We start from the raw sequence: 23660 nt of genomic DNA on the forward strand, positions 1-23660 counted from the left end.
TGAAAGGTGTTTTTCCCACGTGTTTCAATTGAATTTCCATTTGTGTCAATCTTTTTAAGTTCTAGTTACTGTAAGTTTTAAGTGTAGGTCTAAATTGTAAGTCTTGATAGAATTATGAGTTTTTGCAGTGTTGAAAATAAATACCTGCTGTATTGGAGCACATTAGGTACCAGTGCTAGTTGTTTTATTCATTCATGACTACCGAGCCAAAATTGACAGTTAGCTTTATTATGTTTTTATTTTACACCCTCATCACTCTACAGCGCTGTATTTTCACAGATTAAATAAAGCCTCTATGAAAGACATGTTAGGCACGCGTCGACAGTAGTCAGAATTAAAAGAAAGCTGGCCAAATTAACCAATTCCTCGAGGCGGAGAAAAGGCCTCGATCAATTTTTAAATTTGAGTTACTCAAATTATTTGAGTAATCGTTTCAGCTCTCGTATGGTCTAAGGCGTTTTTGTCATTTTTACATACTATGCTCAAAACAGTTTATATACAGGAGACCAACAGTGCAAAATAGGGAGAATACAGTGGTATTTCGTCATACGATCGCTTCGACACAAGATTTTCGACATCTAACGTAAAATTTGACTCGCCATTTGTTTCTTCATCCAACGACATGCTCGAAATACGACGATTTATGACAGCACCGCCATTTCTTTGTTTTCCTGCAAGACTGGTGCACGGCGGATTTTCTTGTGGTTCCAAGAATGTTAGTGCAGGTGATGAAAAAAGGTGTGACTTACCATTGAAATGAAGATGGAAGTGATAGAAAAATATAAGCGTGGATTGCGTGGTCTGTGAAGTGGCTTGACAACACGGCCGTAGAATGTCTACGATCTCGACGGTCCTCCTCCGACCTTTGTTCGCCAGTCTTTATAAGTTAAGGTGACAATTATTATTGTGGTAACCTCGCCAAAAAATCGCCAGCTTCTTCAGTTTTTTAATCATTTATTTCTAAACTTGTGCAACACAACACAGCTACTGTCTGCCGTCAAATATGAAAATAGAAAGTAATAACGTCCCACTCTTCCGCATCTCTCTCACTCTGTCCACCGCAGCTAAACAAAGTGAAAGTAAAAAGTCCTCCCTCCCTCTGTCAAGTCAGCCATGTGGTGTGTTCAGGTACACCAAAAAAACCCAAAAACCGCTAGATTAAAACCCGATTCGTTACATTATGACAGATATTATTATTATTACATTATCATTCTGATTTTTATTCATATTTTTTTGTTTTGCGCCGTGTAATTTCTATTTGCAATTGTACCAGCAGCATTTAATAAGGATTTAGTGTAGGTTATGTATGCTTATGGGGAAATCCTGCTCGATATACGACATACATATTTCGACTTACAAACAAGGTCCTGGTCCATCATACATACTAGGCTGCCATGCGCACATTTGTGCAGTCACACTTTGTATATTGTAGTGTAGGTCAACACATGATACATGCACAAAGCAATAATGAGCTAGGTTGAAATGAGAAAAGTAACAGAGAGAGGTTCAACTACGGGGAAACAATTTATACCTTTCTTCACCAAAAGCTCCCAAACTTTTCTCTAAACCTCTGTGGAGGTTTTATTGTCCTGAATGACAGTCTTGCTGGCATTTCCTCGCAAAATACTAATAAAACCTGTCGTTCTTCGCTGTTTTTACCGCTCTCCTGACTTTTTTCTGTGTGTCTGTAGCAGTAGTTCAACGGGTCGCATGCGTAAATGTCTGGCCAGCATCTTCCCTCGCCACCGGAGCCAACACACCACCAGGTGGTGATCAGTTGACAGTAGCTGTGTGACAAAATATCAAAAAGGTGATATATCGTGATACTTTGCATCCCAAAAGGTTATCAATACGCTCATGCCAAGAATTGACATATCGCTTTAAAAAGGTTGTTTGTTCATTCAACCCGCGCATTCACAGCCACTCTGATTTTCGTGGCATTTACAGGTCACTTTTTGTTCATTTTAGGTCATTCACAGCTCACTTCCTGTTGAGTTTGAGTCATTGCCAATAGGCCTGAACGATATTGGAAAAAACTATTGTTGCGATTTTTTTTAGGTTTGCAATATATTGCGATATTATATTGCGATATTAAAAAAAAAAGATCTATCTTTTTTAAAGAAATTTTCACTAAATGACTTGAATAGCTGTTTGGAAATACTTTACATAACACACCGTGACCACAGTGTATTCATATAATACCGTTTAATTTGTGAATGATGAAGATTTCTGTATGAAGGCATCCAGGAAGTCATGTCTGCACAAAATAGATCATTTATTGAATACAATATTTTACACTTCAACAGCAGCAAATACATTAAATGATAAATAAAAGAGCAGGTGCATTAGTCCCGTAAGTTTTTGACAAAATATAACAATAAATAAAAACTTCTGTAAAATAACAACAAAGTTGTCAACATATTTGAACAAAAATATTAAATATGACAAATAAAAGAGTTGTTCACAAACTATAACAATAAATAAAAACCTCAGTAAAACAACAAAGTTGTCAACATATTTGAACAAAAATATTAAATATGACAAAAGAGTTCACAAACTATAACAATACATAAAAACCTCAGTTAAACAACAAAGTTGTCAACATATTTGAACTTAAATATTAAATCTGACTAATAAAAGTGCAAGTGCATTAGTCCCCTGAGTTGTTTACACAAAATATAACAATATAAAACTGCAAAACCGCAACAAAGTTGTAAAAATATTTCAACAAAAATATTAAGTATCAAAACTTTATGTGCAGCTGTACTATATATAGTTATTTGAAAAATACGGTTTACAATAAATTTAAATATAAAAGAAACAAACTCAATTGAACTGTAAATAATTGAACTGAATAACTGCAAATAACTGTGATGAATAACAGAACCATTTTAACTCCCAAATTTCCTGCCTTCCTGATAGCTGTCACATGAATAAAAAGAAGAAAAGACATTCCTTCAGCTGTGTTATGTATTTGTCTGCATATCGTCCACCTTCCTTGCTCAGCAATTCTCAACTGGGTCTCATAGGTTTTTGGCCAAGACTATTAGTTTATCCACTATAGCAGGCTTGAGACAAGAACGTTGGCATGTAACAATGTTCCCACCTGTGCTAAAAAGCCTCTGATGGGGAGCTCGTAGCAGGAATGCATAGATACCTGCGTTTTAAATGGTCCCACATGTTTGACGGATTACTTCTTGTTGAGGCAACCATGGCGAGGCACTGTCGACAGGGCTGTTTTTTGTCCCTTATAGTCTTGTTCTTGCCAAAATACTTCCAAAACTCCTTTTGGATACAGTCTTCCTTGCTCCTCCAACGTGTTGATTGCTTGCTTTCACTTTGAGAACGGGCCCTCCTCCCTCCGCTCTGCTGTTCGGCCCCTCCTCCCTCCACTCCGCTGTTGCAGGGGGAGGGGGAGGAGCCGATGACTTGCTGGAAGGGAAGAGAAGCTGTGCGCTTTTTTCCCCTCTCCTTCCTCAAAACAAACGTTTGTGGATTAAAAAAAAAGAAATTAAAAAACTATCGCACGTCCTTGCGATGGGACTATTGCACATGCGCACATCGCGATGGCGATGTTTAAACGATATATCGTTCAGGCCTAATTGCCAATTAATTCTCTGGTCACTTCCTGTTCTCTAACCCAAAATCAACTGGAAGTGACCCATAAATTGACCCAAAATCAACAGGAAGTGACTGAAATCAACAGGCAATGACCTGAAATGGGCCAAAATGACCTCGCTGCTTGGCATTGGCTGCCACTGACAGCCATAGAAGTGGGAGGAGCCCATCTGAAGAGGGAATGAAGTTCATTCGCTGCCACCCTCCCAGTTCAAATGGATTGGATGTCTACTAGTGATAAATTAACAGCAGAAGGATGAAGATAGCTTGTTTTTCTTCTTATTAGTCGTTTTGTAGAATATCCCTGAATGATTTTCTGACCAATGTATCGATAATCGTTGTATCACCATATCGTGAGATCATCGTTATCGTGAGTTGTTTTTGGCAGCCCTTTTAAATTTTGTCTTAGTCTTTTGGACGATAATAGTGATTAGTCTAAGTAATATTTTAGTCATCTCAAAAATGTGTTTGTCTTGTGTGTGTTGTATCGCCATATCGTGAGATCATCGTTATCGTGAGCTTTGTATCGCAAATTGTATAGTATCGTGAGGTACCAAGAGGTTCCCACCCCTAGTTGACAGCTCCGCCCCTCTCTTTACCCGAGTGTCCAAAACATGCGGCCGCAAATCCGATGACACAACTACAGTCAATCATCGAACTGGGGCCTAGGGTGTCCTGGTGCCAAGTGCACATATGGACACCTCTATGTTTGAACATGGTGTTCGTTATGGACAATCCGTGACGAGCACAAAAGCTCAATAACAGAACACCACTCAGGTTCTGTCCGGGGGTTGGGGGGGTTCCTCCCAATCACACCCTTCTGGGTCTCACTGTCATTGCTCACGTGAGCGTTGAAGTCCCCCAAGAGAATGAGGGAGTCCCCAGAGGGAGCGCTCTCCAGCACACCCTCCAAGGACTCGAAAAAGGGTCGGTACTCTGAACTGCTGTTTGGTGCATAATAAGCCTGAACGATATATCATTTAAACATCGCCATCGCGATGTGTACGTGCGCGATAGTCCCATCGCGAGCACGTGCGATAGTTTTTTTGTTTTTTGTTTTAATCCACATACGCAGTGCTTTCTGCTCTGCACATAGCCTCACACCCTCCCTCTCCCAGCCCTTTGTTCCTCTCAGTCACTGGCACTTGCTTATTAAAGTTAACGATGACTTTGATCTGGCCAAAGAAGCCGGGCAGCAATCTGTCAATCATCGTTTAACTTTTTAAACAGTTTCTGCAAGGAAGCCTCGCTGGAATGAATGTGTTTGTGTGTGTGTGTAGACGTTGGAGACATATAAAATAAATGCCAGAAGTGATCATGAGGAGTTTGAAATTTCTACATGTCACTCCAAGAGTCACAGGTAAGGTAGGTAAACAGAAACATTTAATAAAGCCAAGCATTTTTCTACTACAGTACTTTATTCTTGTTCAAAAATGTTTTGGTTGGACAGTTATTTTTAAAACTGATAGTAATTACATTTGAAGTGCTTAAAAAACATTTATTTATATACATTTTTTAAATCACGTTGGGGGAAAAAGTGAGAAAAAAAGATGTCTTATATGTATCTCTTTCCAATGCTAAATCTGAATAAATACACTGAGCACAAAAAAACACACACACAAAAAAAAAAAAAAACAATGGGGGGGTTCACTACTTTGCAGTTTTACACTTATCGCGGCGGGTTCTGGTCCCCATTAACCGCAAAAAACGAGGGATCACTGTACACTGTGGTGATGATGAGTCATCCAAAGTCTTTCCAAACAGCTATTCAAGTCATCTAATGAAAATTTCTTTTTAAAAAAAAAAAATATATATATATATAAATATATATATATATATATATTTTTTTTTTAAATATCGCAATACAATATCACAATATATCGCAAACCCCCAAAAAATCGCAACAATCTTTTTTTCCCAATATCGTTCAGGCCGAGTGCATAAGCACTACCAACAGTCAGGACCTGTCCCCCCGCCTGAAGGTGGAGGGAGGGTACCCTCGGGTCAACTGGGGTAAACCCCAGCGTATAGGCGCCAAGCCCAGGAGCAATAAGTATGCCCACCTCTGCTCTTCGCCTCTCACTGTGGGCAACTCCAGAGTGGAAGAGAGTCCAATCCCTCTCGAGAGGATTGGTACCAGAACCCAAACTGTGTGTGGAGGCGAGTCAAACTATATCTTGTCGGAACTTCTCTGCCTCACACACCAGCTCGGGCTCCTTCCCCGCAAGAGAGATGACATTCCATGTCCCAAGAGTTAGCTTCTGTAGCTGAAGGTCGGATCGCCAAGGCCCCCGTCTTTGGCTGCAGCCCAACTCCGCATCCTTGCAAGGGGAACCTGGATTCATTCATTTTTTTTTCGTCATAAGGGGTCTTCTGAGCCCTGTTTAGTCTGGGCCCTCACTCAGGAGTTGTTTGCCATGGGTGACCCTGCCAGGGGCATAAAGCCCCAGACAACACAGCTCTTAGGATCAGTGGGACATGCAGACCCCTCCACCACGATAAGGTGATGACTCACGGAGGAGAGTTGACCTTATGTGTAGTATAATTAGCGGCTTGAAACCCATCAGCATTGGTCTCATTTTGAAGGAGTTCAAAATCTCTTTACTGTCAATTTAAAGATGTCACGGCTGATCAATGAGCTCAACATCAATTTAAAAAAAATCTCTATTATAAAACAGCACAGCCCTAGCATCATGGAATCCTGTCATCACATTTTAAAGACTTTGGCGGATAAAAGATACTTTTAATTGCTGCCTACGGAGTATTGAGAGTGTAGATTTAAATTTCACGTTAGCTTCGATACTAACTCAAAGTCCTTGTACAGTTAGCGTGAAAGGGGACTCGTAAGTCGTGACTAGTTAAACCTTTGATTGTAAAAAAATGTATTTCACATCCAAGTAACCTTGGTGACTGATTCGTGTAGCCTTTTAAAACAGCTGGGGTGCTAGCAAGCCCTTTGCTTGGCTGTCACTGCAATTATATTGTGGTACAGAGAGGCAAGAGAGCAAACAAGATGTGCGAGGGAGGGAGGGAGGGAGGGAGAGAGACAGAGAGCAGGAATCCATGCGAAAGGGAGGACGCTTTGCAAGAGAGGAGCAGCGCAAACGATGCACATGATGGCATGAGAGCGGAAAAGAGACACCCAGCAAGGATATTATGTCCTGGTGCATGTGTGAGTTTCATTGAGAAAAACAAGGGACACCTCTCAACATTAGACAAGTTGTAGTCAAGAGAAAGAAACTTGCCGGAAACTCGCCCTCCTACCCAAAAATGGAATTCATTACGCTTTGCTGTGCAGCAGACGAGAGTTCATTCTGGTCCAGAGCTGCTGTTTCTACTGTTGTGATGCTTTTCCTTTGATTAAAGAAAAACGCACAAAAAAAAAAAAAAAAAAAAAATCTGACCAACTTGACTGAAGATTCATCAAGATGACTTCCTCACACGGTAATGTTTATTCTTTGTGCCATCTATTGTTGAAATGAACCTGTTATAGTGCGGATTTCCATATCTTGGTGCTTAAAAGTTATGCTTCAGTAACTCTGCTATGAGCATGGCATTTAATATGACTGATGTTAAGCTGTCACTTTATTCGATTATCCCTTGGAACTTTATTTGATCAGTCTGATACACTTTGAGTTAGCAGTAATTGGCGAACCGGATTATTAACTCAAGCTATGCATCACATTTGGACTCCGCCGTTTTGATGACTACTGTAAATTTGCGGTCACTTAAAGGCTGAGTTAATGAGGAATTCCCTTCCTCCGTGTCCCCGTGTGGGTGGAGGGTGGTGGGCGGAGGTGGTCACGGCACAAGTAGGCATCGCTGCAACGCTGTCATGGCGAAGAGTGAGGGGAGGGGTGTAGCGGAGAGGGGCAACCTAGTCTCTTACATAAGGCAGCATGTGGGAAGTCCTATGTTAAGAGACCTTGACGCTTATCCACAATGATCATCTTAGCTTGGAGGTACAGCAGTGGCTTGACAGTTTAGGTGTGCACCACATACGCTTAAATCTCATTTGCTCTTCAAAATGCATCTGTATATTTAAATATTTTTTCAGTTTGTTGCGTGAGGCCAAATATGCGGGGAGCAGTGGAACGAGAGGAGGTGAGCAAGAGGCGAGAGAAGCACAACAGAAGAGCCCTCTTGAATAAAAAATCGTTGGCTATAAATAGCATTGCGTCCTCATTGACTGTTTCAGGTTGAGAAGACCTGGCTTCCAACATCCCCCTGCTGATGGTTACAACCTTGTAAAATTATGGTTGCAATTTTTCTCTTATTTTGTTTGAGCTTTTTTAGTCACTCAGACTGTGTCTGGTTTGGTTGTTTCAGTGAAGTCTGGATGATCATCATCATAGCCTTTGGATTGAACTAAAAAAAATAAAAAATAAAAAATAGAAAAGCAAAGCTGCTACCCTCATCTCATGTAACAAAATCGCCATATGCTACCCTCATCTCATGTAACAAAATCGCCATATTCGCCAGGTGGTGGCACCCCTATGACAACCGTATTTTTCTTAATAGAGTGTTACAGCAAACGACAATTAGCACTGCGAATCCGTATGTAGCTAGACGTGTACACCACTCTTGACTGCAACTCAAGGTGTTTAATGATGGTCGACAACGTCCTGTAGATATTGTATTCTGAATAAGTCATTCATGGACCAGATAGTCTAATATTGGTACATTAGCAACAATAAAACCTGTTTTAATGTGCTTAGCTTTTCTCAGGTTCTTTTCTCTACATGGTCCTTTTTGCAGGAGAAAATATGGGCAAAACAAAAATGCAGACGTAATCCTTTGATACTGTCTCAAATACTGGCTGAAATACATTCTAGTGAGGTGCACTGACATAGAACATTGTATTTGGATGTTAAAAAATGAGAATGACAAGGTATATTTTCCTTAAAGATTCGAATCATACTTGGATTTTTAGTTTTTTTATAACTTTGTACTACTGCTTCCCAGGTAGTTGGCCCTCCCGCAGCCTGCATTCTAATTGCCAGTGCGTGGGAAAAACACTGAGCACAAAAGAGAGGATGTTCAAGAGGCAGAGGGAAGGGTGGGGGGACACAAAAATCAATGGCAACCCCCGGAGTAACTTGCTGCTGTAATTGCCTTTAAATCAGAAGGTTTATACTGTCTCACCTGGAGCCTGGAAGTAACTCTCACAACAGGGTCATTCAGTCAGTGGAGGTTGTTTAAAATGAACGATGAGCTAAGCCCAGTTTCAAGTCTCTTGGGGCATCATTAGTCGTGCATAAAGCTTGATTGACAGCTTGCAGTGATTCAAACGAAGCAAACTAGATTGTCAAAACTTTTTGTGTTTTTTAGGGTGTGTGTTTGTCCATGCCACCAAATCAGAGCATGTAATTCCTATGTCATGTCAGTTAATTACAAAGTTAAGCCTGACTATGTCTACTTTCACATCACAGGGCATGATGCCCAATTCTGATTTTGTGTTAATGTTGATTTTGTGTGTGTGGGGGGGTGGGCCGTGTTTTGGGGTGTGCGTGTGTGTGTGTGTGTGTGTGTGTAGTTCACACCACAAAAACAAATGTGACTCGTAGGTGAACGGAATGCATCTGTGAAGTAACAAACATGTGCAATGTACAGTATCTAACGCATCGTCACGTGTTGTAGTGTTTACGTAAGTAAATATGATCCTATTGGAAGGTCTCTTCTTTTGTGAGAATTTTATGTTGCCCTTAACATAAGCTTAATGTCTGATATTAAGAAAGGTAGTTTTTGCGCATTTGTCCGCCCTTATTCGTTCGCGTTCGACGTTTTCACCTGGTAATGTATGGCGGATCAAAGCTGCCAAAATTAAAAATAAAAATCAATCAATCAATAAAAGGCAAAATAAAAACAAATGTAAATACAAAATAAAAAAAAGATACACAAATATAAATACAAAAATAAATATGGAAATAACTTATTAAATAAAAATAATAATGAATATATGTATATATACAAAAATAAGAAATTACCTGAAGAAATTAAGAATACAAAAATAAATGTGAAAATAAATACAAAAATATATTGACTTAAATAAATGTCAGTCAATAAATAAAAGCGCTTTGCTCTTACATTTACTTATTTCATGGTCAGCATGAACATGCAAGTGGAAATGTTATTCAAAGGAGGAGGAGGTCCTACAAGTGTTGAACTAATCACCCATTGGTCGATCTACATGCCAGTGCCGTGATCCTCTCGATTGACTAAGCAGGCATGAAAATCTCTCACCTTTCGGCGAAATTCGCCGTTTTGAAGTCAAAAAGGATGACCTACGTGAATCGTGTAGATCCGAGGAGAAAAATTTTAAGGGGGGGGGGGGGGTCGTTTGTAGGCATGTGCCAGTTACCTTCACGGATTACCATGCTATGAAAACGTCGCGGTTACAAAACCACTAAAATTTTCCGTCATACAGTAGTACGTATTCGTTATTTTTCATGTGTCGAAAATGCAGCCAGAATTGGCTTGGCGCGGCAGCGCTTACCCCTTCCCGTTTATGCTGTGTGTGTCAGTGACGCTATTCCAGCAAACCCAAAAACAAGCACTCCAAACGCAAGGCGTAAATTCTTCAATTTATTGATCTCTCAAATCGTGGTAACTGAAATATACCAAATGAATAAACTTAAAACGTTGTACACTCGTATTTTTCCACATGTGAGTAGCTTCAACAGTTTAGCTTCATGAAAAAGTTCGTCAAAAACAAAACACACATTTTCCTTTCAAATTCAATACACAAAGTTACTAAAAACTTACAAAGACGAATGATAGGCAAGGCTTAGCTAGGACAGCCGCTGAGAGAGAAACAAGTTTGTATGCGGGGAGGGGGGAAAAAAAGAGCGTCAAAGATCGCTAATTGCGACAGATGATCTTGTACTAAGCACAAATTCACATTCGCTGGAGGAGGTAAAGTATCACTCCCAATTGTTTTTAGATGAATGCATTTGCCAGCATATTGAATTTAGTGAGTAATGGTTTTCGTTTTCATATTTTGTGGTATGACAAAGTTACTGCCGTTCGTTGCAGCTTGCGTTGAACACTGCCGGAGCGTCCGGTGAAAAAATAGCTCCCTTTAAGGTAGCGTCAAGCTTGTGTATTTAACGGTAATATAAAAGCAGTGTTGTCAATAACGCGGTATCGTAATGCGTAACTAATCTGATTACTTTCTTTCAGTAAAGAACAATCTAACGCGTTCATTTTTCTAAATCAGTAATCTGAGTAAAATTACTTTTCTTGATGCCTGTGCGTTACTATTACTACATAATGTCTGTAGAATGAAGAATACTGTAGTCATGGGAGTGACATCACATGTCACATTTTTTAATCGGGGACGGAACAAAAAGGGTCACGTGTATTACCATGATGCGTGAGCGCTGGGAGTTTGCGGCCAAAACAACATAGCCTTGCTACCTCGCCAGGATGCAATGAAATAGGCAGGAGATATACTACAAACGGCTGCATTTGCACACTGGAAACACAGCCATTACTTCACATTTTTGTCCAGTAAAGATAACAAAAATATCTCCGTGCGCTGCGAACTTTGCGCTGGCTCAAAAAGACTGTCGACCGCTATAAGCATCCAATTCAAGCACCACTTGGAATTACAGCACAACAGGTAACACGACAGCCAGGACTTTTTGATACTGCTCGTGCTCAATCCTCGGTTCAAGCTCAGTTGTTGTTGAGGGTTTTGAAAGCTTAGGTTTAAAGAAATTCTAAATATCCATCTTGCCTCCTCAGCTGTAGTTTTGGCTAAGCAATGCAAACGGCTGTCTCTAAGGTTCTATAGTCACATGATCTGTTCGAAAAATAATTTGGACCCATCATGAAATACTTTGAAGGATTCCTGTTCATTTTGTTCATTTTTGTTGTTTGTTTTATTGCTCTAAAACTTTTATAGACAACATTTTAATGGCCATATTCAATGGTCTTTATTTTAAAGGGGAAGTTCAGAATTTTTTACATTAGGCTTAATCTTTGAGTTAGCCGGGGTTTAATTAGTCGTTGGAAATGATTTGAACAAATTCTGTGCAGTTTGACAGTTATTTGTTAGTTTCAGGGCTCCGGAGTGGCTAAGCTAGCGCGAGTCAATGGTGGTTGAAATCAACTCCTTCAACTAATCAAACCCCCGTTAACTCGAATATTAAGCCTTATGTGAAAAATTAAAATGGTCAAATTCGCCACATGTAGGACGTTTTGCCGACGGCGGACATTTTGGCAGAACGCCGGAACATATTTACTCCACACCTTTCTCACCTTTTTAACCCCTGACCCATTTTCATGCCTGACTAAGTAATGTCTGCCTGTCTGCTGCTTGCTTGCTTCGTCAAATAATGGGAGTAAACGAGAAGGTCGGCGTCCGAGATTCTACAGGAAGCTGGCACTTGGTTGGATGAGGACAAGGTATGTATTAAAGTGGTAATGTTTTTTTTTTTTTTTTTTTAAACTTTTTACTTCAGTCCAGTTGGGCTATGTTGAAGCTATATTATCTTCCATAAGCTAACACCTCAGGTGGGTCTCAGGAAGGAAGCGTGTTTTCGTGCAGTGAAGCACTCAAATTCGTGTGGCTTACGCTCGTCAGGGCTCAGGCAGACTGTTTGCACCGCATGGTGTGTTGTTAAATGCTTTAATAGCTAATCTTTTATACCGTTTTGCCTTAGTGTTGTCATCCATTTTCTTCTAGGTACTTCCAAATACTGGACAGGTTGGGGTGTTGTTCCTCAGCAATAACGGAAATCGGTCTTACTCATCTACGTGCTTTTTTTTACGCTAAAGCTTCCCAAGGAAACAATTTACATTTCAGAGAATTGTAATGGTGAGCAGTTGGCCAGTATTAGGGGAAAAAGTTAATTACCGTAAATGGCTCATGTTGGTGTCCAGTGAACATTTTTTTTTTTTGCATTGTTGAAAGAGTTCGTTGTATTCGAAGTCCATTTTTTGTACATCAATTGCCTGTTAATTTGTATTGTATTACACTGTTCATCAATAAAATGTTACTTCCCACAAAAATCATTGCCTTTATTATTTCTTCACAATGCTGAGGTAATGTCACATCAACCACAACCAACATGCCATAGTGCCATTTCAAACAAGTCCACATATTTGATGCAGGATGGATACTGTCTCGCTGTAGACATTCAATACATTAGAAAATTCTGGCAGCTACTGAATTTCAGGAGTCAAGGCCTGTCACAGGTGCACTTCAGGGACTGACACCTACATGGGGGTGATGACCATGTGGACCATCACATAAAACAAATAGTTATGTAATTAAAAGTTTAACCAACTTGTCCTAAAATATCACTAAACATGTACACATCCTATATAGCAAATTTAGAGTTACTGATTAGCCTAACCTGTATGTGCCTAGACTGTGAAAGTGTATTTATATAAATAATTTAGTAAGAAGGAAAAAATGGTTGAGGACAAGGCTGCAAAATGGAAAGGGTGACACTCAGTTGTTACTTTTAGGTCATTTTACACATAACTTTAAAGTGAAAGTTCAAATATTCTATAAATATAAAAATATAAAAAAATCTGCGCTAATTTTTACTCAAATACCAGAACAAAGTGCAATTTCTTGGTCAGGGATATTTCATGCTTTTATTTATGATTTTTAATGTTATATGTTTTTGATTAGAAATATGCACTTTACATTGTCCTTTGTGAACTTGCATTTTGCCCAGCCATTTTCAAACCTCATGATTTGATTTCAATGGATAGTTTTATCCAATCATCTCTCAGAGGTGGCAACTAAAACTAAACCAAAACTAGACCAAAATTTCTGCAATAACATACAATGTGTTGGATAAAATGTCTTGTTTTTTTTATTTAGACATTAAATTTGTGGGTTTCTTATTTTTGCAAGCTGTAAACATCAACATTTAACTCATTGGCTGCCATTGACAGCGTTTGACACCCAATCCATTTTGACTGGGAGAGGCTGGCAACGAAAGCACTCCAAATAAAAATGAATTAGATTCCTAGTGCCGTGAATAGCACTGTAAAGTGCATTCAGTCAGTTCTCCCAGTTTAAATGCCTGTTGTTGTCGATGGCCGGCCGCGAGTTATAAAAAAATCAAAGCATGAAATATTTAAACTTAATTTAAAATGGTCAATATTATATATGGGTTTATCTTTCCAAAATGGGTGAAAAAAATATGGTCTTAATTTATTTTTGTACTTCCTTCCTAGTTCCCCAACATAGAGCCTTAATTTATGAGTTTATGGTTGCCGTCGATATGCCTTTGACTGTTGGGAGCTGGCACAGAATATCTTGTACGCCGAACAGTTTGTCGTTGTAGTGTGCAGACAACAATTCCCGGTGGATCCACACGTCTCATGGATTCTTGCACACGAAGTCCTTCATGAAAAAACAGGAAAATTAGTTGCAATTTAAAAAATTGCATTGCATAAAAGCTAAAGAAGTAATTTCTAGTGATTAAACAGGACTTGAATTAACAAAATGGTTTAACCCTCATGATTCGGCTTATTTATTTATTTAACACAAATATTTCCTCTTTACACTTCATTTAAATGAATGAAAACTATGGTCCAAGTAAAATTTGTTAATGACATTCACTTATTTTGAACCTTTGTACGTCGGGCCCGAAGATGTCCTTGCATCATTATGAACCCATAATTTGGATGAGATCCTGAGATCTCTGTAATCATCCAGCATCCAACGTTGCTATGTCTGTGGAATTATTCAAGTCAGAAACTCCAAAAACAACGTTACATGGTGAGCTGGAATATCGTTTGCTTCCATGAAAACTTAGTTGTAACTTCTGCTAAGCTATACTGGGGCAGTTACAAATAGCTTTGATACCCGTGGCAGTCAGATATATATATAGAGTGCAGCATACCATACGAATAACCAAGTTTTCATTTTAAAATATGCCACTGTCATACAAACTCATCTTATACCATGCTCTGACATTTGACGGTGGATATTCTCTTACTTCACACAAAGTAGGTCGCCTGTTTCGCTACCTGCCACCGTCTTTGGTGGCTGGCATGGCTAGTAGATTTCAGCACTCGAATGTCGATCAACCAATAAGCGAATAGTTCAAACCATGGCACCCATAGGAACGCCTCCTCATTTGAATAACATTTCCACTTGCATGTTCATGCTGACAATTAAATAAGTAAATATAAGAGCAAAGCGCTTTTATTTATTGAGTGACATTTATTTCAATCAATATATTTATTTTTGCATTTATTTCCACATTTATTTTTGTATTCTTAAATTTTTAATGTAATTTCTTATTTTTGGATATATATTCATTTTTATTTCTACTTTTGTTTAAGTAGCTACTTATTTCCATATTTTTGGATTTTTAATTTCTGTATCTTATTTTGTATTTATAGTTGTTTGTATTTTGCCTTTTATTGATTTATTTTTAATTTTTTAGAAAATTTTGGCAGCTTTGGTCCTCCATAGTAATGACACGTAGGCCGCATGAGACTAGGAAGTTCCTAGAATTGTTGCACAGTCAAGGAAAAACTCAAAAGTGGGGAGGAGGACAGATCTTGTGAGGACTGTTTTCCTGCAGGTAATGCTGCAACTACATAGTCTGCTTTATTTGGTGTTATTGTCTAAATCCTCTCTAATAGTTATGTCCTGGCTATTTTTGCAGTCTCGCCACTGGCTATTTTTTGGGCGTACCTTGTCACAATGTATGAGTAACTTTAGCTCTTTACAATCATGCAACAAACAGTGCTTGATTTGGTGTCTGGACGTTTGCCTGAATCATGGGTAAAGACTACTAGCTGGCAGCACTGAACCCTCCATCCCTGTTGGCATGGCGGGCCAGGCTGGCAGCTGTTGTCAAGTGGATGCATTTGTGCATGTCATGAAAGTGACTGGTCCCCCTGATTTAGCCAGATGAAGTTAACTGTATACCATATGCATTTTGCCCAGGATGAGTACATGGTATTCACAAATACTATGGAAGAATATAGGGATGTCCCAAACGACCTAATTTCCTCCCGATTAGTCAGCCGACTATTTTTACGATTAGTCGACTAATCTAATATATATATATATTTTAATTATTATTATTTTTTACTGCTTTAATAATGAAATTTTTGTTTAAGCTTATTAATCCACAAAAACATTTTGGATGTATATGGACATATTGTTTTAAATGTTAAAATGAATTGCAATGTCCCGGACAACCATTTTCAGAATAATTTGTGTGAGTTCAGATGCTTTTTCTAGTGCATTTTTGGGGGATGGGAAAAACTGTTCAACTTTTGTTTGTTTTAACCTGAAAACAGATCAAGTAGAGGGCACACTGAAATATTACAATTATTTTGAATGAAAGGCACACATACCCACAGTAACAAAAATTAAATATCTAGTGTTAATTTTATAGTATACTACTATATGTAATACTTTATAACAGGGGTCAGCAACCTTTTTGGTGTGGAGTGCCACTTTCAAATTTTCTTGTCAATCAGTGTGCCACACCGAGATTAATGACGCACATCCAATTTTTTATATCCAACAAAGCTGTAATTCTACCCCAAAGAAAACAACATGAACATACCCTGAAATCGTATAACTACCATTCTTTTTCAATTAACTAAAAAATAAATGCATATTGTAGAAAATGTCAAAACTTTAAAATAAGTGCAAAAGTTCACTAGCTAGTTGTTCACTATCAACTTAAACAGTAAATTATATGCAGCATTTTAGATATTCTTTTATATTACAAAGATAAAAGATGCCTACCTTAATGTGATCCCTGGCCCTGTTTTCCCTGGCTCAGCTCTGATTTCGGGGTTGTACTTTGTGACTTTTAGCTGCTTATCCTTTTTTTTTTGAGTGTCTTTGTTAGTCAAGCCATCAACCAAAACGTCTGAGCTTGACAAGATCGCCTCTTTGATATATTCGCCATCAGTAAATGGTTTTCCTTGCTTTGCAATGCAGTGAGCAGTAATAGCTTGCTTCGGTGGCGGTGTTTTTAGCAGTGACAAAGGTTTTCAGGGTGTGTTTGTTTACTGTACCTGGACACAGCACGTTTTAATGTCTCTGCCTCGTCAGACTCATCCTTGAATGAATTTTCATGTTTTGTCTCGTAATGGGTGGAGCCGCCGCGGCCCCCGGGAGGCTACCTCTTGCGGTGCGCACGAAAGGCTCGGGCGCGGGCCCGGGTGGAGCCGCGAGGAGCGAGCCTTTCCCCGGGGAGAGAAAGCCTCCCTATCGCGGTGCGCACGGAAGCCTCGGGCGAGAACCCTAGTGGAGCGGCCTCTCCCCGAGGAGGCTGGCTCTCGTGGTGCGCATGGAAGCCTCGGGCGCGGGCCCGGGTGGAGCGAGCCTTTCCCCGGGGGGAGAGAGGCTCGCTCTCGTGGTGCCCACGGAAGGCGCGGGCGTGTGGGGCTAGAAGACTGATCTAGCCCCATACCAGACCGGGTGGAGCCGCGGGTGCAGATCTTGGTGGGGGAATAACACTCTTAAATACAGTCTTGATGAGATTGAATTGGCTGCAGTTACGACGTTGGGAACGCTGACTCTGGAATAAAACACGATTTGACCAACATTGTGACAGCCGATGCCTACCAAAAATGACGTAATGTCAGAGGTTATAAAATCGCGCCAGCGGCCCTTCCCGCACAGAGAGCGCCAGTGGGCAATACGGGACAAGTCTGTGAAAGCGTCAAACCCGCTCCATTCTCGGGACATCTTTTTATACGTGAAAGCAATGACGTGAGTAAATCCCATGTCTCTTTACACAGGAATTCCCTTGGATGTGTGTGTGGTTTAAATAACAGGGCGCGCAACAGAAAATGTCTGAATTTCAGGTAAAAAGGCGCTTTTTTCTTGTTTTTTTGCCATGCGCTCGCGTGTCACTGGTTAACCCTTCGCGTGCCAGTGCTGACACGCGTGTCATAGGTTGCCGACCCCCTGCTTTATAATATTAAGTAACTAACATTAGTGCAGTCATGGATTACAGTAAGCAGGCCAGTGCTGTTTCCATATATTTTTTTATTGTGTATATACAGGATATATGTATATGTTTTCCCCAAGTGGGAGCTTCCATGATCCTAATAAATTTAATAATAATTTGAAAAAAATATTATATAATTATATTGTATATGCATTAATTATTTTATTAAATAAAAATGCACGTTGATACGATGCACATAAAGGCAACTTCCATTAAAAAAAATCGTTAGAAAGTTGTATGGACTTACAATCCGTTAGCTTGTTGTTTCTTGTTGTCTTCGAAAATTACACTTGGGTGACGGTGCTTTAAAGGGGAACTTTGAAGTAAGGTTGGCTAACCATGTTTTTGAATAATATCAATGGCTAAACAATTATAAGCATATTTTCATTATTTTTTTTTACGCAACCCTTCCAGATTCTTTGTTTAACCCATAGCAACGCCCTTGACAACGAAAATGCTTTTCTTCGGAAATCTTCGGAAATTACGTCACACCTAGACGTGCGAGGGAAGTCCACCATTGAACAGTATTGTTTGTTGCATTGCTTCTCGGTAAGATGCCACAGCGGTGTGTGGCGATGTTTTGTTCTCGCTCAAACGAAAAGTTGTATGAGTGGCCAAAGGATAGCAGGGCACGTAAATGGACATCTTTCGTTCGCACGAAGCGAATGAATTTCACGCCATCATCGAGTAGTGTTCTCTGCTGCAAACACTTCGAAGATGCCTGCTTCCTTAACCGGTCTGCTTATGATCAAGGATTTGCCAAAAAGTAAGTGTGAGTTTTGGATAGATGACTGATGACTTTGTCAAAGCATAGCTGCCTACTGTTGTGGAATTGAACAGTATAAGCTAGCGACGTTAGCCGAAAGTTAACTCGTGGAAATCCCCGATCATAGTTGTTGATGCTTTCGCTAGGTCAAGCGTGTTTAAATTGTGCGTCATCTACGATCATGTCCGAAAGGGTTAATCCACTGTCAATCGGGAAACGGGTGTGGATGTGCATATAAGCGGGTCGGCGTCGCGGTAATTCACGGTCACGTTGCTGTAAGAGACACACACTGCCGTTTAGTTTGTGCACATTTATTTGTATTTGTATTATGTATTTCCACCTTCATGCTTCAAGCATTGCATTGCTTATGGACGGTTCAGCGTTCACGGTGATCGCATGATAGGCTTCTAGTTTGTGTTTTATGAGAGCCGCTGACAGGTGACAGCTGAAAAATAGCGTGTTGGTTTAGCGTAGCCATTGAGTCAATCTCGCAGCGAATCAGCGAGCGCGCAGGTCACGCAGTGAATCATGGGAAATGTAGTCTCGGGACAGCACTGAAGTGGTGCTTTGTAATCTGTTCGCTTGTGTGAAAAAACTACATTTCCTCACGCCATTAGACGCCAATTCCTGCCGAGAGCTGTGCCGAGCTGTGTTCTAACTTTTCCATAAGAACTGCTCCATGTGTTAATAAAGAGACAAGGTTGTCAGCGCGTCGTGTGTTCGATATATTTGTAAACAAAAAGCTCATAACAAGACACTATGCACAATCCGTTTAAGAGACGCTGGAGTGGGAGGCGAGGAGGAGATCGGCGAGAAGCAAAACTTTGCGGTCGAATGTGGCGGCAGTCCGCTATTATTTTGTTTTCTTATTGTTGCCACAATAAAGTGGAGAAAGCCATCGAAGACTCATCTCCGTCTTTCCCCCCAACGTTTTTATATTATTATTTTATATGCACGAGAGCTGCTGGATCTGCCAAAATGAACATGAAGTCTGATTATTATTTTTTTTAACAATGTCATCAGATAGACAAAAACATAACATGTGCAAATGCCTGCATCTTCAAATCATAAAATAATAACAGCCTATATCTTACCAATGTTGTAATCTCGATGGGTCTTGTATCTATTCCATGTCAGGTAGTCCAGGCACACTGTTTGCATTCTGATTAGCGTCTGGCTAATACATGTTAGATCCAACATAAAATTCCAAGCTCCTCTTCTTCCTCCAACTCTTCAAAAACTTGGATCTCCTCCCTTGCGCTCGGTCTATCGCTTATATCGCTGTTTGAATCATTGTTTGAAGGGCTTTGTATGGCGGCCGTATGTATGGAGCTGCCAACGCTGTTCCCGGTGTGACGTATCACTTCCGGGTTCGTCCCCTTTCAGGCTCGAACTTCGGAAACGCGATTATTTTGTCAAATATACAACATATAAATTATTTTTTCATGCTTTATTTGGTGGACAATGTTTAATTACATTACTTGTGACCCTATTTGGCATGTGAAGAAATTTAGTTCACACTACAGCTTTAAGTGTTCGTTCATAGCCGACGTGCTACCGTGGTATGTGAGCTCAGTTTAGCAAAGAGTATACAAAGTGGCACCCTCCATATTTTCCTTGAAATAATTCCAGGCTCTGGCTATTCTGGTCCGCTTTTTTGGCTTTATGCCGCTTTCACGTGTTACCATTTCTGCCCTTTTTGGTAATTGGCAGTGTTTTCAACTCCTCGCCATAGTGAGGAGTGAACCGGCGATTCACTTGGCTCTGTTCGTCCGGGTTCGTCAGATTTCCTCCTCAGGAAGGCGGCGGCGTGCATAAAAACACCGAGAGGAGTCGGATGGCTCTTTATGGATACTTTTATTGAACAAAACAAAAACGTGGGGGACGCAGCCACTCAACTCGGCGCTACCCGCACACTTTTCCAACTCACCGTTCTCGCTCCCTCTCTCTCGCTCACCCACTTTCTTCCAGTTTGCTCAATCTGACAACACTGGTCACATTGAAATAACAGCGGCCCCCTTGGGCGAGCCAGTAACAACCGCTTGTATCGCGAGCGCCCGCCATTCTAAACTTTATCCGCATGTAAATTTTTTTTAACCCGTCATTACCCGTCGACGGTATGTTTTGCCTGTCGACGCATTTACGTCATCGATGACGTCGACAACGTAGACTAGTCGGGACAGCTCTAGAAGAATATGATTGGGTTACTGCCATGGTACTGCATGTTTGAGGGCTACAATGATTAGTCGAATAGCTTGAATTAAAAAAATTAATTTGACCATTTTCTTATGTCACATCAAATTCACAAAGTGCATTTCCCGTGGTTAAAGTTTCCGACATGATTTTTAAAAAAATTTTAAATGACTGACCAATTTGAAAGGTAAATGTTTTCTGGCAGCTTACAGTATACTGTTTTCTGTACGACTGAGGCTTAGCATTTCTTAATGTTTAAAGATGACCACACTATTTTCTGCCCAGTTGACCCTCGGAGTTCATCTATCACACTCGAGACTACACCACAGTATGCGCGCCAATAGTGGGAATTGACTGAGCCAGTATCGATATGTGTTGTGTTGAGGAGCGAGCAGTTCACAGCAGTTCTAAGTGTGAATAATCATTTTGTTAAAAAAAGAAAAGAGGGGCTATGGTAATTTCAATATGGAAGCTAGAAGTGTTTCCATCTTTAAAACACTGCAACAATGCAGATTATTTCCCTCCGCCTTAATTAATTATAAGCCTTTAAGTCAGAAAATGTGGACCTATATGTGAATTGCCTTGGTAACCAGAGCCTCTAATGTCAATGAGGGATCAAACTGTTGAGTGACTTTGTGTGCTTTAATTTTTGTTCAAAGTGGTACACATGATTGTGGCGTGTGAAGAAGCTGCACATTTTAGCGACTCTTTGTGAATGAATCATATTCTCATGACTGTAAACCTGATAAAATCCAAAGGATCTTCAAGCCATGTTTGGTTGGCACGCGCGGGTTTGTTTTTGTCTATGCCGTTTAGCTGCTATCTTAAGTGGCCTCATCATGGTAGTGTGAAAAAGTGTTAAACTCGATACCCTTTGGCCTTGGATTTTGGGAAAGGAGAAGGCAGTTAGGTACGTGACGGGGTCGTGAGAGTGTGTAAAGGACTGAAATTATGGGGGTGTTGAGGGAGATGGCTGTATTTCTCTTGGCGACAGAGCCTGTTGCCATGGATCTGGTCCTCCCATTGGTGGAAGGCTGGTCCAATCGCTTAACAGCATGGATTGTTTCATCATTGAGAAGTTTTTCCCTCTCTCTTCCTGTCTCACTCGTGAGCCGCCGCTCCTCCTTCTTTCTCACCTCCTACTGGCTGCTCCGAAAGACTAAAATAGAAGTTGTGATGCTTGGAAATTAACTAAAGGGTCACCTGTATGAAGTAGAACTGTATTTACTGCGAATCATATTTTGCAGGGGATACAAGCTACTTATCGATCAGATAATCAGTGCTCTTATGAGGTAGATGGTACTGTCCGCACTCTGCAGTGTATGAAACGGTAAAAAAAAAAAAAAAAAAGTGAACGTGCCTGCTTGCTTGCTTTTAATGACCCGTTTTGTGCAGTTGCATAAGAATACTGTACGTCATCGCGAAATAAGAAGGCATGCCGCCATGTTCAATTATAGCCTTATTTACTGTTCTTCCATTGTATTAGAATATATTATTGATTGACTAAGTCTAGTGTTCTGTCATAGGAAATGAATGCTTTCATACCCGTACTTCATACTCGTACTCTTTTTGTTTGGCCATTGCCCTGCTCTAAATGTAGCATATAGTGTCACATATCAACATTCATTATGAGTATATTCTTTATTTTTGGATCAGATATCTGCAGACCTTTTTTTGGCCTGTGTGCACACTTCGAAGGCTTGAAATTTTATCAATTAATAGTTACTTCAATCAAAATCATAAGTTGTTTCATTTTAACGCAAGACCACCTTATTCAATAGCTGCTTCACAATTTTATATATACTTTATATACATTGGTCCCTCGCTATATCACGCTTCAATTCGATCCTCATTAACCGCAAAAAATGAGGGCTCACTGTATACTTTTTGCAAATTCTCTGCTTTCATTTTTGTTAAAGATGTCAGACTGGCCTTCCAGAGCTTCAGTTTCAATGTGAAGTGCCTTCACACGCAGATCTTTTGCGTAAGGATGGTCCAGACTCCAGATTTTCTCAACTGGGTTTAAATCAGGCGAGGTCATGAGTTTCTCCCCTTTTATAACAATAGCAGTCAATGATTGATGCAGAGGTATTCCTTTGCAGTTTTTTCATTACATCAATGTGTACGTTTCTGAATGACATATTTAGGAGTACCAGACTGTATTTTTGACGTGATTGGCACCTTAAATGAATTCTAGTTCTGGACTTGCTGAGTACATTTGAAGGATTTAACAATCGTTTTGGAAGATTCCACTATGTGTGCAAGTCTTTCATGCATAGTAGACAGCGTGGCAGCAAAAGTTGAATGATCCAAAATACAAGAAAACTGACAAGCACAGCTTGGCAAGGTAAGAAACAGTTTCACATTTGGAACATGCAATAGAGTACGGTACCATATGTCACCCTCAAAAAACATTATTTAAAGGAAGGTACAAAGCAAAAAAGAAGTCTGCGATCTTGGTTAAAAGCAGGCATTGTAGGCTCGTTTTTACCATTTTCAGGGGTGGAAGAGATTTTGTCCTCTTGGTACCACAATTGTATCACGTACGGACAGGTCAGCATTCATTGCTGCCTGGTCATCCTGGAAGAGGGATTCCCCATCTGTCCCCAAGGTTTCCTATTTTTCCCTGTTGGGATTTTGGGGCTTTTCCTCACTCTTTTGGGGTTTCGGATCAGTGGATGTCATAATCGTTTGTCAACTGACAATATTAGTTGTGATTAAGGGCTATAGGTGTAGAACCATATCAGTAAAGTTTTATGACAATAAAAACTCTGCTCCAATTCAGACCACTTTTTATTGTTGCAACCTAAAAGTACTTTCTCACCTGATGTTATTTTCTTTTACTTGTAAGGTACTTCTTGTACTTCTTGTTCTTGTAAAAATGTAAGGTAAGAGCAAGTTTAGATATGTCCGCCTTCAAAAATTGACGAATTAAAGAACTTTTATGCCCCTCCCTAACAAGATAAGCCAGTTAGCGATGAGCTTTCAGCTGGTTATTGAACAAAAAAGCAGTGGAACACAGAATGAGACAGCAGTGTTGTTAATCTTACTTTAAAACTGTAATTAATTACAGTTAAAAATTACTGCTCCCTAAAATTAATTGCGTTAGTAACTCAATT

The 23660-nt window shown here is 40.0% G+C and overlaps 1 protein-coding gene across 11 annotated transcripts in view; it reads left to right on the top strand.

Annotated features, from left to right (window-relative positions):
- Positions 1–23660, top strand: part of LOC130922445 (R3H domain-containing protein 2) — a 93567-nt gene that overhangs the window by 12294 nt on the left and 57613 nt on the right. Inside the window, exon 1 of one of the 11 annotated variants that reach the window (XM_057847253.1) lies at positions 6672–7062. The exons of the other annotated variants lie outside the window; for them this stretch is intronic. The gene's annotated coding sequence lies outside the window, so the exon portion shown is untranslated. Of the gene's footprint in view, positions 1–6671; positions 7063–23660 lie in introns of those variants that run through there. 11 annotated transcript variants of the gene reach the window in all.

This window comes from Corythoichthys intestinalis, chromosome 9, assembly GCF_030265065.1.
Source record: "Corythoichthys intestinalis isolate RoL2023-P3 chromosome 9, ASM3026506v1, whole genome shotgun sequence".
NCBI lineage: Eukaryota > Metazoa > Chordata > Actinopteri > Syngnathiformes > Syngnathidae > Corythoichthys > Corythoichthys intestinalis.